Here is a 17420-nt window from a genome sequence, read left to right as displayed (position 1 = left end):
TTTGATTTTAGTGAATGCAATTAGAGTAGTGACCTTCACAGTAGATGTGAAATCAAGATGGCCTTCTCACAGGCAAATTATACCCACAAGCACAAACTACATGTATTTTTAAAGACAAACTCTATTAAATGCTGTGCAAAAAACTTCGAAATGTATAACTGATCCATTGGAATATTTACAAGCATAAGTAAAATAAACAGTGGATTTGAGAGGACATTGGGCATACAGAAAGGGAGTGCGTGCGCCTTCAAATACACAAGTCTTGTGGGGCAGATTGTTATGATAAGCAAATGAATGGCCGCGCAAGGGACATCCGGGTTACTTGCCTGATGATTCGTATGTAAGGTAGTGTGCAATGCATCAAGGAAGAGACCTTCACAAAAGTGTGATTGTGTGAAAGGCGTATTTCTTAATCTTGATATATTTCTATCGCAATTGGTTGCACATGTTTAGCTTTTTACTGTGGTAAAAAAAGGTCTGAAACTACTCTGAAAACCACAGGGCCTCGGGTTGGCCTTGCACGTGCCCAAGGGACCAAGTAGAATAATATGCTCCCTCCGTAGAAGAGCRAATATGTAAATATGAATCGTAAATGTGTATGGTGTCCATCTCTAATTATCATAATTATTAATCTGCAGTTGACATGGAATTAGGAAACTCAATTCTCGGGGTCGAATTGATGCACCATACACAAATAAAAAAACATCCACTCATTGCAGGTGGTACAGATCCATTTAATTTGAGAACGCTTGTCTTAAACTCGTGTTGAGCTTTTACAGGTCCATCATTTCAGGTTGAAACATATGAAGAAAAAAAAATATTTCTCTATATATAGATTTTATTATCCCCTGAAAAGTGATAGGGTTTATCATTTGAGAAGCAACTTGAATCCACGACACAGGTTTTCTTACTCTGTTACACAACTCTGCTATGCCACGCTTTTATTAGCATCTGTACACAGGGAAACTGATTTACAAAATTACCACTAAATGTATGAATAACTCCTACAACCATACGCCGAAATAAGAAATGAAAAGATATATATTTAATAGCGTCTACAATAAATGAATAATAAAGCGCACATTCGTCACAGCCCAGTAGGGTCATCACGCGCACGCATGTTTATCCATTGGAGCCATGAACGCGCCCCCTACCCGTAGAAGGTGAGCGAATGTCTGGAGGAGAGGACTCGAGAACGCGACCGCCGGGATCGATCGGATTAAACTCGATTTGAGTGAAATTAACACAAAGGAGAGAGGCAGAGTCGGTGAGGAAGGGATAACKACACGCCGAACATTATAAAATAACTTGAATTTATTTATAAACGGACCAGAAAGGAATTTACTGGAGATAGCTACTACGGGAGTTAATTTGCGAAACCCTGAACTGACCAAGCTTGTTGGGTAAGCGAGCAATGCTCTTTTTAAATGGTTGGATTCCGTACTCCCTCAGTTCAGTTTGTTCACATGGTAAATGACCTAGTTGTGTGTTACTCTTACCTGTAAATAACCAATTTATAGTAATGTTTGAAAACTAGATCTCACTTACAATCGACTTTTAATCTACCATGGAAGTTGGTATGGTAGCTGGGACGTCTATTTAGCAAACAACTTCGTGGAAAACTTATTCTGAAAAGGGAATTGTGTTCCCCCTCTCTCATTTACAAGTCATTGAACGTCCGTAAATTACCATGTTAAAATGCTAACTACAGTTAGCAAGTTTAGCTCGTAACCCGCTGCACTGAGCGGAGTGAGTCCTGAGTTTTTTCATCAAGTGAAGAATATTAGCCAACACGGTGAGCTCTCTCAGTAAGCACAGACAAATGTGAACAACTTGACTTTAGAAATGTTGAATTGTGACTTTTTTCTTTGTAATACAATAGGCAAGAGTGAGTGTTCGTTAGCTTGGGTTAGCTAATTGTGTGTTGAGCTAGCTAGTGAGACACGAGGTGGCTCGAACGTAGAGGTGAGTCAGTGGCCGAGATGAATGAGTGAGTAACCTTAGTATAGATTGCTAGCGCGAGGGATCCCCTAGATGCACTGTGACAAATATGCAATTTCTTATTGCAAACACACAATCGGATTTTGTGACTAAAGTTCAACTTGTATTTCATAAATTAAGTCTATTCACATGTGATTTAACTTGATAACGACGGGGTGAAAAGTAGCCTGTCCGTAGTGTTTTATAGGACGATGGACAGGGGGTTGCTTGAGGCCAGACGGTCATCCCTGTTTAGTTAGCCTTCTATCTTTTCGCCCTGATATATCCATATAATTGTTAAAGTACATGGGCTTTAATCAAAACACTGAGTTAGAGCTTCGATGGTTCGAGAGAATTTCGTATTTTGAAGGGAATAACCCGAGGTTAGCGTTGCGTTTCCGTCCAAAACGTGCTTAATAATGTAGCCTAATTAGCCTGCTGCTAGCTAGTTGGTGGCCCATTGCTTATAGTGAAGTTGCGCTTGTAGCCGACATTTGACCACTATCAAAGCCCTCATTGTCTTGCTGCTAGCCCAAAGGCTAATAATGTGCTAATGGGCTACTTTGATGGCGAATGCCACTTTGTTCAACAGCAAGCAAACCGGTTGCAGTTTGTTGCATGCGTTTCCGCGTTTTAAAGTTTGATAAGAAGGCTTGTTTATCAAGAGATGTGTAGCTACAGTATTATGGGGAACTTTCTTAAATTGTTACCCTCTGTTCATCCAGCGTTTTTCGATTTTAAAACACCTGCTGCTGTATTGTGGGTGGCTGAATTTCTAAATACAAGCTGACATTCTTTTCCAAAAATTTCCAGACCGTGTTGCTCCATTATGTTGTAATCAGTCAACTATAGTTCGCATAATGCGTGTTGCCAGTGACTACTTTCAACCCTTTATAATAGAACAAGAACGAATACATATTTAACGAAAACTATTCGCATAGCAAATAACGTTGTTTTGTTGAACGAACAAGCTACGTTAATTGATAATCGAGAATCCCTTGAAAGATCACCGAAGTACTACCCCCACCTTTTGCGGAGTCTCTAACCTAAGATGGCAGCTTCTAATGTATGTCCGCCAACAGATAAGAGGCCCCGGGTATGGCGGGCGGGACAGATGTTATCCAGTATTGTGGCTTCTACCATAGTCTGCATTTTCTTGTGGTTGTTGAGGTACTGCTTTCCGACTGACTTATATAGCTGCGTTGGCTTTATGAAGGGGTGGGGTTCTGTTGAACAAAAGTTTTTGGCTATGGAGTAAAGTTTTCTTTATACCCCACTACTAGTCAACTGTTTTTGCAAAAACTTTGTCATAAAGCAGTTTATTAGCTTTATTTTAAATGTATACCGAAAACATTTCAAATGAGAACATTTGAGTGATATTATGCAGGTTCATCTATCTTTTGTCTGGAACCTGTGGTTTGACAAGAAGTATTCAAGATCAGATTTGAAGCCTAGAAGTGTCATGCATGTGTATAAACAATGCTCTTAAATCCCAATCATGTTTTTGTTATTTTAAGATGCAAAGCCCAGTCACAGATCTTAGCCGCATATGTAACTACAGGACCCTAACCAGCATACACCGTGGATCCCTAAAGGCCAGCCCCGAGAAACTAAACTTAAAATGCAAGGTGGGAGATAGTTGAGAGAAAGACAAATTCGATGTAGCCATTTTGACCATTTAAGACAGTTGCCCCATTGACAATGAACACTCCGGGGCCTTGTGTACAGTGACATATTTTTTTCTGTTGTAAAAATTAGCATTGTTTCCATCACCCCAATTTGATGAGTAGAGCAATGCATGCTGGGAAGCTGTGGCCCGTCCAATGCGTCTTTATGTAACCGGTGTGAAAAGGCTAGCTAATTAGCGGTGCGCACTAGTTGCGTTTTCAATCTAGGGCTGTGGCAGTTGTGGAGGGATGGGTAACAATGCTTAATGGGACTGGTTCGAGCCCAGGTGGGGACAAGGAGAGGGACGGAAGCAATACTGTTACATTAACTTCTGGTTTCAGTTGCACAGTGGTCCTTTGTTGCTCAGTTGGTAGAGCATGGTGCTGGTAACGCCAGTTTAGTAGGTTCGATTCCCAGGACCACCATATGTAAAACGTATGCACTGTAATTCAGTTTGTATGAGAGAATGTTAAATGCATATATCGGGGTTCCCCAACTGGTGGCCTGTGGGCCAAAGTTTTCTGTTTTTAAATTTCATTGTTGGACTGTAACAACACCATAACATCAGCTCCAAGTGAATTTAATTTAGGGAATCTGTTCCCAAGATTTCCAGTGCATAATATATTTACATGTGATCTTCTACACATGTAAGCAAGGTTAGAAAATGTTTTCGTCAAATATATCTGTTTGTGCTTCTTGCGGTAAATTTGCTGTCAGCAAATTATTTGTAATTATGTTCCGACCATCCGCTCAAGAAAAAAAGGGCCCACTGCTAAATCTAGTTGATGATCCCTGCCATATGTTATTATATATTATTCAAACTACTACTGGGACTTAATTGGTAAAGTACTGTTATGACAATTTAAGTTGCTCAGAGGCACTGTTTGAAGAGGCAGTTAGCTGGCACGCTATCCTTAGAAAAGTTCTCACTTGAAAGGAGTCAATAACGGTATTTTGGCAGATTTGTGGGGAAATAAATGGGTATCATTTCATATATAAGCCAACGTGTAAAAGGAAAGGTTCTTCATTCTCCTCCATATCCACTAAATCAGTCTGATTGTTGCCACAGCAGTTTGAGTGGCACACAAATCTCAAAATGTAGACCTAATGTAGTTTCATTCAGATTCAAACCAAGATTTATTGAGTTTAATGTGTGTCAGAAACACACCTGCTGTGTAGGCCCATCTTTCTTTCCTGCCTTGCTCCTATTGGCTAACACCTTGACCTGTAACTGCAGTCCTAATCCTGTCTCGGCATTCTCATCTGATCCCCAGTGTCAGAGGTACTCTCAATCCCAACTGAGCCCTTGTATGAATACAATGGGCACTGTCTGTGTGGATCTGATCTGACCACTTATTGTTATGGCTGCCATTTTGTTAAGTTATGTGGCAGTTGTTGCTCCTCTCAGTGGAAGAAGTTGAGCATAGTTCTGTCATGTCCCTCGCGCCCCGCCGCTCTGCTCCTCTCTGCCACTCCTCTCCAGGTCCGGGGTTTGCAGAAGTGTTGTGGAGGCCTGTTGTGCCTGTAAAAGCAGCCCCCGCTGTCCCTCCCTCCATCCCTCTCTTACACCACCTTTCTACCTCCCGTAGTCCTGGCCTTATGAACCACTCTTCTTGACGGGAATATTTGAGATGCTGCTTCTATCTGAAGTGTAGACTAGCCAGCCCCTAAGCCTTGTTTGTGTGTCAGTTCCTTTCTTCTAAACAGAACATATTATAGATTGGCCACAGCTGATAAGATGCATTGTTATTCACTCTAATCATCATTGTATGGCTCATGCGAGGAAGCTTTGTCGACTATGTATTTCTAGATGGCTCATTTTCATACAGCAGTCGCTCCAACTAGTTATTATGGCTGAAGAAGAGGCTTTTCCCGCTCTGTCTATCCATTCATTCATTGAATTGCCATTTGCCTGACTAATCAACCGGAATTATTCGGCTGCTCTGTCCACAGCATACTTCAGAGACTGCCATACTTGTCATCTGTGTGGCGATGTTAAAATTAGGGGTGTTGTACAAAACAAAGTCATAAGTGATTGGATCATCTCTAACCAGAGTATCAAAGCCAATGACCCATTTTCCAAACGCAGCTTTACCCACCTGTGTTCTGGCTCTGGGACCAATCAGAATGGTTAGAATGCGCTTGCGTTCTTGAAATTGTCGGAGGGACTCGGATCCAGACCCATTGTGGAGAAAAAACTAAAGTGCGTGACGTAGCATAGCGTTTGGCCGGAGCAAGGCGTTTGGGTAGCCAGTCAACAATACTATCCCCTCATTCAAACAACGGCACAGTCACAGCCGAGATTCAGTATAGTGGTTAAGTGTTAAGATCTGAGAGATAATGAATCTCAATATAGCCTAGAGGAGATTTACAGACCTTTTATAGACTTAGTCTAAGTAGGTCCTTCCTTCATCAATTTGATATGATGGGTGAAAGCAATATGGCAGAAGACCAACAAGGGATCGCTTTCACCTGTCCAGTGCTATCAGTGCAGCAGCAGAAAAGGATGCACAGTTCATGACAATTGAGTCCCACCACTGGAGTGGGAAGTGAATGCAGCCTTCTACAGTGTACACAGACTAGCAGTGGAAGAGGAAGKGAGGCGCACCCCCCCCCCCCCCTTCCTGGCCCAGGGTAATCCTCTTCCTGTCCCTCACACCCTTAACCACAGATCTGGGGTCAGTTTACCCCGAACCCTGATCCCAACCTTAACCATTTTACATGATGAAAATACCTGACTGTTGATCAGGGTGTTGGGAACAATGTGTAGGCCTTCATTCTGTCAGAAGTGCATCAGGACAGACACTGGCAGAAATCATCTGCCCTGAGGGAGTGTCTTAAAACCAGTAACCCTGGCTGGAGGCTCCGGCCTTCCAGCCTTCTCCTGCGCATGGGTAAGTCTAGCCAAACACCTCCCACCCAGCCGCTGACTGTCTGAATACCTTTCAGCATGGTCGGGTCAGTCGTCTCTCTGGGAAATTATTTAGTTCCTCTGGGAGGCCCCGAGTTTCCTGCAATTGATTCTTGGAAAACTGAGGGATAAATGGAGGTTTTGGGTGTTTGAACTGTTTGTCTTGTAAACTGTCAAATGTACCATATTAAGACTAGCATTGCACATGTTATTTGTGGCACCAGTTAGTTGCTCAAATCTCATCTCAACACAACTATAACATTTTATTGGAACAAACTTAGTATGATCTAGCCTATTTTGTTAGATACGAATAACCTGTAATTGCACATGATCCTAGGTTTGCAAACAAAACTCCGCTGTAGTACAGCTATTTATCACTCAAAGTGTTATGAGGGAGTGCACCACCATCTTTCCAGTGTGTTGATCCATCCTCTTCCTAGTACAGCCTCTTCCAACTGCCATCACAGTTGTGCAAATATATGATGGCTAACGCCAGATAGCTAAGCACTAGCTAGCTAGGCGCTAGTCAGTCAGTGGCGCTGACAGATTGAAACTGATATCAACCAAATTGTTCACTCTATAACATGAGTTAGTTAATTGATGCCTAGTTAGCAAACACAATTATACAGTTTTTATTAGGAATATTTAATAAGTTAGACACTCACTGGACAACTTTGGTAGGTAGCTAACTAGATGGCTTGGTTTCCATTTCCCAACAGATTTTTCTAATTCCCCTGATTGGTCTTGGAAGTCATGTGTTCACCAGAAACGACTTCTGGTAAACGGTTTGCCTCTAGTGGCAATAAATATTGTTGCCACAGATTCACCACTAGTGGCAAACATTTGCAAACTTCTGGCAACATTTTGTGGCACACTATTTAGTTGGAAGCAAATTCACAAATTTGCAGGGAGATTGCTGCAACAAATTCATTTTTGTAAGGGACAGAAATGGTATGACTGTATTTGAACCTGCATTCCGCCCAACCCTACTTTTCTTTCTTCTTCCCCAACTTTATGTTTTTCTTCTCCTGGGCCAGACATCCTTGACAGGAAGTTAAAACTCCTCTTTCTCCCCCTCTTGCCCCAGGCCTGCAACGGGCTGACACAAAAGGGGCTTTTACCCCGGCTGACCCTGCAGCAGGTACCTCGGCTGTTGGGCAGCCAGTCAGATGAGTGCCACAGAGGAAGGCGTTGTGGTGCTGTTTCCTTGGAGTCAAGGTCAAAGTTCTGCTGAATATATCACTGACAACCTCTTCTATTCCCCATGCGACTGTTTCTACCTTTCACATGTACACACATACAACCGCTCTTACTCCTCCTTTGCCCCACGTTTGACCACAAAAGGCCTCTGATTTGTACAGCGTTTTTTTTGGAGGGGGGAGATATTAAGCCCACGTGTTTAACGCAGAGAGCAGATTGCATAAACAGAACTCCTTCCTGTTTTCCCCCTCCCTGCTGTAAAGAAAAAAGTCCATTAACAAGGCAGCCGTGCGTAAAACAACCAGATTCCTATAGCCCCCCCCTGCCCCCTCACTCAAATCCCAGCCCAAGCATATTGCTCGCCCCTCAGCCCCCCCCCCCCCCCCCCCCCCCCCCCCCCCCCCACCCCCCCCCCCCCCCCCCCCCCCCCCCCCCCCCCCCCCCCCCCCCCCCTTCCGCCCCCGTCCCCCCGCAGTCACATTCAAACACTGTCTTTGTGCAGTTAGCTACTCACAACACACATCCATACCCTCTTCCCCGTCTGCCCATGCACATCAGCATGCTCACCCCCCCCCCCCCAGTGGAGCAGAGGTATAAATTATGCTCAGGCGCATGCCTCTTGTGGGGTAGGTGGAGGGAGGGAGTTTTCAGTGGGTTAGGTATGGAGGGGGTAGGGCAGATAAAAGGAATGCTGGTGGTGTGCCTCTGGAGAGCTAGCCCCTTGCTGGGACCTGATGCACTGCCTGTACTCTGGGGCTAGGGCTCAGGGAGGGAGACACCACAGGTGGTTCTACCATATGATGGCAGTCCACAAGGCTCTTAAGGCCACTGCTGAATCACATAGCCCTGGATTAGTGGGACCCAGAAATTAAGAGCTCTGTAGGTCCTTTTATTCATATTATGAGTAATTTCATATGTCCAAAATAAGACCTGTGGCCATAACTTTTGGTTTTGGAGTAAGTGTTAGCTTTTGGAAGTTAGACTGGCAGTGTTTATTCAATTGAACTTCACTCTGCTTTGAATCTACAAAGAAAAGCGCAGACGGTTGATTACGACAATTCGTCTTGAAATGTATACAGTTTGGTTAGGACACTTCAGAAGTAATTTGTCTTCTAACTGATCCGTGAGGTTACACTTGTCTTCAAATTGTTTTTGCAGGTTATCTTTTCAACGTGTCAAGTGRAAATGACTTAGTGTCATATTCGATAAGCATAAGTCTAGCCAAGCAGAGGTTCAGGCAGTAGCCAATGAACTTGGACCAGGCGTTCTTCTTGTAGCATGATGATTCCTTGAGGACACAGCCCTTCTAACAACTAGTTCAGACACCCTGAAGTGAAACTATTCTCTTAGTTAAGCTTGCTTACTACTCTCACATTTGACCTAATTTGTGTTATCATTAAAGATAAAGACCATAAGCCGTTATTAACTTAGGATGTTTGTGATGTAGGCTTGCTGCTTCTGTAGTCTTGCGAAATTAAGTGGCAGAAATTTGCTCCCATTTGCTCCCGTGTCGAAAGAGAATTTCTTGGGAGTGCTCCGATAGTTTATTTTGGCTTGGTTGAAAGGTGTGGACAAGATCATTTTGGAAACTTCTGTCTTCACTAATCTGTTCTGACTTGTATCAAACCTTTTGCATATGAAACAAACACAATAATTCCGGAAGTTTCCAACCATGATACGGTGCAGATTGATACTTGTGTCTGTTTTTTCTCATTTGAATTTAAGTCCTCCCCCTATAAGCTTGTCTGTGTGTTTCACTCTGGTGCTCTTGTCAATAGCAGCAGAGCAGTTGGGAGAGCCAGCCTTCAAACCAGAACAGCAGAGTACCTCTTATGAAAGACCTATGGTCACGCAATCTGACACAATCAACTTTACAACTTCCCTCCCCCACACGGTCTGCCTACCATCCATGTGCCAGGCTATGTTCTGATAGTATTTCTAATGAAAGGCAATTATTATGATCCATTGACTGTTGGTGATAAAGTAAAAATTGTATTGTTGTTGTATGTGACATGGCCTCCCAACCAGGCCTAGTATGTGGCCCACAGGAAATGCCTCCTGTTTACGTTTTGGGGATTTCCTGGAAAAAAGTGTCATTTTCAACCATCAAGAGAGTAGGGGGGAAATAACTAGTCCCTCTATTCTGTTGCTATTCAGCTTGCTACAGTCCATTTTGTAACTCGAGTTTCACGTGCAATGGTAGTTACTGACACAGAGCTGTCGACTAGCAGTTATGGTTTGGATGTTCTAGTGTAAAAAAATAAAATTAGTCCTGAGTATGGGTGTGAGCATTTAAACGAAATTGGGATCTTAACCACAAGGGAAAATCCTTAATCAAAAATACATTTGATTATTTCCCCACAAAATTAATCAATGTGCAGTTATCACAAACCATTTTCTGTTATAGCCTAACTAGACGATAGGATATAAAGGCCTGGGAAAATAGTGTAATTTAAATATTGACTCAGCCATAGGAAGTAGGTGCAAAGTAAACGGCATAGTGGGTCAATTTCCTCCCTATTCCCACTACGAGAGATGGCGTCTGAGGAGCAGAGTGGCCAAAGAGATTTCTACTTTTCAATTCACATTACATCATTGCCTTAACTTTCGTTGTGGCGGGTAACACTAAATTCTTTGTCCGCAGCTCAAATTAACCATACATTTCACAGTTGACACTAGCAAGTAAGCACAAATTATTTAACAATTCGAGCAACCTTTCTTCCTAAACATATTACAATGTGGAGTAATGCAACCAAACCATATTACGCATCAGTAATGCAACAATCCACAACCATGTGCAGTCAATTAGTTTATTTTCTCGTCTGTACACATTAAATTAGCTGACAATACASAGCTAACTCCAGCTAGCTAACATGCTTCATGATCAAGTAATGTTAGCATATCAATAATGATATACAAATGTAAAAGTACAGTAACATTATCAGTGTCCTTATTATATAGGCTACACAGCTATTTAACGTTAGCATGCTAGCTCAACGAAATGTAATTTCTGCATCAAGTATGTGCTGGCTATAGCCGAATTCTAATCTTTAGTTGAATCATAGCTAGATAAGCGCTCTAAGGCTTACACTAGCTACCGCATTAGAGTTACCTTAGAAAAAAACAGGCTTAGTTTGATCTATATCAACAGTCATTATGAGGTAAAAGAAAATTGGTGGCTCAGTGCAGTCAAGCAAACACCTTGACTTGAGATTTAAAAGTATGTAACAGGATGTTACTATTTCAAGGTACTCAATTCTATCTTTTTCATACACTTTTCTGTGTGTGGTTAAACGAGACCATTCTGTTTACACTGCCCTGCTTTGAGGCTAGCAACTGTCGGGCATGTGTGCGTGGTCGAAATGTGACAAGTTTGCATTAACGTATATGTGTAGCCGAGGCTATTTTTGCAAAAAGTTTAACTGTAAAGATCCTAAGAGTGAAGCTCGAGGCAAATTCTCCACTGTTTTGGTGCCCTGGCTACCACGCTGTGAACTTCTGCACTTGCGCATGTACTGTCAGAGCAAAGTGTTGAATCTTGCTCATCTCTGTCTTAGCCTATTCATTGATGATTACTGAATTTGCGAGACCTTGCAAGCCCAAAAAATTGCAAGATACATCATTCCTTTGCGAGAGAATGCTTTTGATTGCCAATAGATAAGCCTAGTGCACGGCTCTGTCTTTGTGGCCAACCGCCTATACTGTGCCCATCCCTTTCGTTCCTCACTAGCTCGCTGTGAAAGATGCAAGTGTTTTGTTGAAGGCTTGGGTGGTATACCGTATACGGGGGTATTTGGAAATAGCCACAGGTTGGTTTTTCAATACCGTTAACCTTTCTAGCGCAGGCGTTCCGCTAGCGGAACCCCTCGACAGCATTGCGCTGAAACACATTAACAAGTCCAATACAGCAAATGAAAGATAAACATCTTGTTAATCTACCCATCATGTTCGATTTCAAAAAGGCTTTACAGCGAAAGCACAACATATGATTATGTTAGTTCAGAGCCAAGTCAAAAAAACACACAGCCATTTTCCCAGCCAAAGATAGGAGTCACAAAAAGCAGAAATATAGATAAAATGAATCACTAACCTTTGATCTTCATCAGATGACTCTCATAGGACATCATGTTACACAATACATATATGTTTTGTTCGATAATGTGCATATTTATACCCAAAAATCTCAGGTTACATTGGCGCGTTACGTGCAGTAATGTTTTGATTCCAAAACATCCGGTGATTTTGCAGAAAGCCCCAGAAATACTCATAATAAACATTGATGAAAGATACAAGTGTTATTCACAGAATTAAAGATGGACTTCTCCTTAATGCAACCGCTGTGTCAGATTTCAATTTTTTTTTGCGGAAAAAGCAGAATCTGAGTACGGTGCCCAGAGCCCAATCCAGCCAAAGAAGTATCTGCCATGTTGGAGTCAACAGAAGTTAGAAATAACATGATAAATATTCACTTACCTTTGATCAAACCTAAAAATCTTCATCAGAATACACTCCCAGGAATCCCAGTTCGACAATAAATGACTGATTTGTTTCAAAAAGTCAATTTATGTCCAAATAGCCACTAGTTGTTAGCGTATTCAGCCCAGTAATCCATCTTCATGAGCACTACGTCCAAACAAAAACTCAGTTCCGTTACAGGTCGTAGAAACATATCAAACGATGTATGGCATCAATCTTCAGGATGTTTTTAACATAAATCATCAATAATGTTCCAACCGGAGAATTCCATTGTCTGTAGCAAAGCACTGGAACGAGAGCTAACTCTGTCGGGAGCGCGCGTCAGAGCCTGAGAGACTCTGCCAGAACCAGACCCATTTAGCTCCCATTCCCCCCTCCTTTATAGCAGAAGCCTGAAACAAGTTTCTAAAGACGGTTGACATCTAGTGGAAGCCTTAGGAAGTGCAACTTAACCCATAGACACTGTATTCGGTAGGCCAAGCTTTGAAAAACTACAAACCTCAGATTTCCCACTTCCTGGTTGGATTTTTCTCAGGTTTTCGCCTGCCATATGAGTTCTGTTATACTCACAGACATCATTAAAACATTTTTAGAAACTTCTGTGTTTTTTATCCAATACTACTAATAATATGCATATATTAGCATCTGGGACAGAGTAGCAGGCAGTTTACTCTGGGCACGCATTTCATGCAAAAGTGAAAATGCTGCCCCCTATCCCAAACAGGTTAACTAGTTTTAAAAAAGTATTTGTAGCTACTTAAGTAAAAACCAGCAGTCAACTTGTGAAATACGTTAGAAGATAAAGCAAATTGCATTCTTCATTTCACCTGTCACATTATTTTACATTAGGAAGCTTACTGTAGTTCCCCAGAAAAGTTGAGCCAGTCGTGTTTGTAATTAGAACAATAGGACAAAGCGGGAGCAGGTGATTCCAGTTGTGTATTGAGAAGGGGTGTGCAGTTTGTATTGAAAGTCAAGTGTTTATTAAAAAAAAAAAAAATCAGTAGTGATCAGGGACATGCAACTATAGTTTCCCGTCACAGAAAATACATTAGTGCAGAAAATGGATTCATTTTCATCAGATGACAACAGAAGTGCAACGCTATTTGTCTGGCAGCCACAAGTGAAAAAGTAAGGTATTTTTGCAAAACGATGCATGGATATCATTTGTAATGTTTATCATAGAAAGAATGTAACCAGCTACATTTCCTTATGTTTTGCTTGAAGTTAATCTTGCATTATACTGGAGAAAAGCGGACTGGCTACACCGAGGAAAAGTACCTGAAAAAAGTAGGTACACACCAGTCCGAGTGTTGACTGCTGATAGAATGCCCGTTTGTCAATTGTCCTCCAAGTGAAGTGCAACTGAAGCACAGAAATCGTCAAACTGAGCAGAAATTACAATAAGAAGCATTTTAGGTCTGTTGCGTTTTTTATTTTTCTTGCATGGCATTCTGCGTTATAGCAACCCCTACGTTTAACTTGCTTGTTATCGAAGTGGCTGAATTAATGAGGTGACGGGGCACCATTATGTTACATTTGTTTGAAAAGTCATAGCCCTTTTGGATGAGTTTTCTGTACAGCTGCCACTGCGATCTTTTGATTTCATTGCGTTTTTTCTCCTCTCAGTTCTTGACCCGTCTGCTCCTTCCCCATCTTCTCTGCGCAGTGCATGCGGACCGTTGCCCTACTGACTCGACTCCACACAGACACAGCATGTGCACATGCTGCTCCAAAGCCTGTACTGTTCTGCCTTCAGACAAGCATGCGTCTTAACTTTGTTCATTTGCACAATGTCTCTTTCAGATTTGCTTGTAAATGTCCAAACCAAAAATGACAGAGTACCAATCAAAAGTTTGGACGCCTACTCATTCCAGGGCTCTTATTTTTACTATTTTTCTATTGAGGAAAGATTACTAGAAACTAACTAGGTTTCCCCTTCTATCTGTGTATTAATTGTTGGATTAGAGTACACCTGATTTTGTGACTCAAAATGGGTAAACATTCTACAAAGATTCAGAAAAAAGAACCTTTTGCATTTCAGGTAAAACAACAAAAAGTTTATATCCCAGGACAAATAAGCTAGCAAAAGCTAGCTAGTTTAATGTCTATGAAATTTTTCTTTTTTTCTTTACCTGTCCCCAAATTGAATAGTTTGTTTTGATATTTCAACCAATGTGTGCTCATCGCGTCTGGTATGGATGGACAAAATCAACATGCAGGCGCGTGCCCGGTCTAGTCTGCATGTTAACCATCTGAAAGGGACACACCGTGAGGCCCATTGGCATTAGTGCAGCTGCATTGTGAATTCACGTGGAATTCTATGCATTTTTCTTATCGTTTTAACAGAAAACCGCAAAAAAAGGTGTTTAAACGTTAAGATTTTATTTAAAAAAAAATCACATCTCTAGTGATGAGTCGACAACACGTAGTCTAACCCCAAGAAAGAGCAAGTGGTGGTGGGAATGTGCAGGTCTGATATTGAAGGATGGCTGTGGTGGTCTGGCTCTGTTTGTACGGGCAGGTAACTCGTTGTCTCTCCTGCATCAGGGCATGCCTAACCGCACACTCGCACGTCACCAAACACACATTGGTCGGCACCCAGCCTGCGGATTGAACTCTCTCCCACTCCACCTCTCGCTTGCTCTGTCTTCTACTCTTCCTATAGCTTGTTCTCTCTCCCACTCCACTCCCTCTCACTAACACACCTAAGCCCCTCCCTCTCAGACACACACACACACACCCGGGCGTAGCCCTCCTACCAGAGAGAGCGAGAGGAAGGGAGAGACGTAGAGAAGGCCCTGGCACTGAGCCACATCTGTCACTCTAGAGGGAATTAGGTGAACGGTCAGCCCTCTGGCTTAGACGCCAAATCTGATCACAGGGATTCAAATTTGCAGCTTTTGGCATGGCCCTGCTGCGCACCTCGCTCACCCCCCCCACTATCCTACTTCCCTACACACACACACCACCCCTTCTCACCACCCTGCACACACGCACATGGATACACACACTCCTCCCCACGCACATACACCGTCTCATCTCCTCCCCCACGGTGCAATGTCATAGGGAGGCTGTGGGAGCTCTCACTGTGCTGGAGGAGCTGAGCTGCTTAATGGGAGGAGAGGTGATTTATGGGCCAGGAAGAGAGGAAGCAGGGCAACTCCTGTTCCTGCTCTTAGCAGTAGCTGTGAGGTGATAAAAGCGGCTAGTGCTGTCACGGCAACACAGGGCCCACAGGCCCGCCACACTGGAGCCCTCAGCTCTCATTCTGGCACGTTTAAATCATAACAAGGCTCAATCTGGTGAAATGTAGGCCAAAGCACGGAATAGTTTCCCAATCATTTTATTTTGAAGATCGTCCTCTTTCTCTCTCGTTCTTCTTGAGTGTTTCCTTCGCGGGCCCAAGTGACTTTGTGTGTAGTTGTTGATTGCTATGGCCATTTACCTACTGCTTCATTTTCGCTGTACTTCTACTGTGTGGCTGAAATAAACAACACAGGGCAAGTTAAAGAGCATGATGGTGGGTGTATAATTGTGGTTGACTCTGTAGATGAAGAGTAAGTGGTGTAATGGTAGTGTAATATGTCGTAGTCTACTGTAGGCCTAAATGACGGTTTAGAAGCAATGTTCAATCACTTGCGTAGATTTAAGAAAAAACTATGGGTAGCCTATAATTCAAATGATGTAAGACTACTAGTCTATGTTGTAGTTTAGCTGATAGAAAAGTACTTTATCACCGACGGTTATGGATGAAGACCGTAAATATATATCAGCTTAGATCACAGTGCAGTTATCACAAAACAGATTATTTTCTGTGTTGTAGCCTAACTAGATACCCTATTCCTCTCTGGTATGATTTACATTGAAAAAATCCTAACTTTAGGCTACTTTGGTGAATCTGCGAGGCGTACAAGACCTTGCGAGATATGGATTACCCAGACCTATGTGCACGTTTCTTCCTACTTGCCCCCTCCTTTCTGTCCTTCACACTGGCTCGCCTGCTCTTTCTTTTGGCTAGTGGCTAATGATGCGGGTGTGTGTTCAGTCTGTTGTGTGTAGAATATCGTAGCCAAGTCATTGATGATAGGCCCTGCTTTACTGATGTTGTGAACCATTGCAAGATACAGCATTCCATTGTGCTATACATCTCTTGATCGTTGTTAGCCTGTTACGGCTGGGTGTTCCGCTAGCGGAACGTTTCGACAACATCCAGTGAAATTGCAGAATGCGAAATTCATTTTTTAAATTACAAATATTTAATTTTCATACAATCACAAGTGCAATACACCAAATTAAAGCTTCACTTGTTAATCCAGCCACCGTGTCAGATTTCAAAAAGGCTTTATTCTGCTATTGAAGACGGAATAAACCGTCTTCAATAGCGGATAAAAATGAAAGTGGAGCGAGCGCTAGGTCGCGCGCCACAAACACAACAGTACACTAGACTCGACCCTCGTTCTGAATAGCCATACTTCTTAATTGGTCAAAAGAAAAACATCAACCAATTTCTAATGACTTGTCATCTAGTGGAAGCCCTAGGAACTGCAACCAGATGCCTCAAATCTAGATTTCCATAGAAACCAATTGAAAACATGGTCACMTCAACAACAAAAATTCCTGGATGGCTTGTCCTTTTTTTTGTGAGTCGAGTAATCAGTTATTTTGGAGTCGTCTCTCCACCAGTTGGAAAAATGGCAGAGAAAGACAAGCAACAGCAGCGAAGTCCTTTATGGCATTACTATGAGAAGGAAATGCAAACTTTGCGAGGTGGAATTGAGGTACAGCAATGGTAGTACTGGTGCAATGCTTGACCATCTGAAAGGAACGCACTGTGACAACCTAACAGTTGCTGGCAGCTGAATTGTGGTAATTTTGTGCATTTTTATCGTTTTAACAGAGAACCAATAACAAAATGGCGGTTTAAAGAAATTGTTCTTTTGTCACATCCTTAGGACGCTCGCAATGGCTGCCTGGTATTGTGAAGCAATGACTATGGTAATATAGACTTGTCATTCAGGTTATGTTAACTGATATAGCTCATTCACTAATGTGTTTTTTGTAACGTCAGTTGAGTTGAATTAGTATATCACAGCACGTTTTAGAAAATGTTACTTCCTGCTTTGCTCCTATGGTATACTCGCAATATGCCATCATTGACTTGAAATGGGACTCCCGTTTGATT

At 42.4% G+C, this 17420-nt stretch overlaps 1 protein-coding gene across 3 annotated transcripts in view; it reads left to right on the top strand.

The window, feature by feature from the left end:
• Positions 1-1147: 1147 nt before the first annotated feature.
• The window catches only part of chd7 (chromodomain helicase DNA binding protein 7), a 79801-nt gene continuing 63528 nt past the window's right edge, over positions 1148-17420 (top strand). For all 3 annotated transcript variants that reach the window (XM_023977808.2, XM_070436680.1, XM_023977807.2), the window contains exon 1: positions 1148-1403. The gene's annotated coding sequence lies outside the window, so the exon portion shown is untranslated. The remainder of the gene's footprint in view (positions 1404-17420) is intronic.

The sequence above is a fragment of the Salvelinus sp. IW2-2015 genome, linkage group LG32 (genome assembly GCF_002910315.2).
Source record: "Salvelinus sp. IW2-2015 linkage group LG32, ASM291031v2, whole genome shotgun sequence".
NCBI lineage: Eukaryota > Metazoa > Chordata > Actinopteri > Salmoniformes > Salmonidae > Salvelinus > Salvelinus sp. IW2-2015.
The sequence above is the reverse complement of the archived record's forward strand: the minus strand, read 5'-3'. Positions and strand labels throughout refer to the sequence as shown.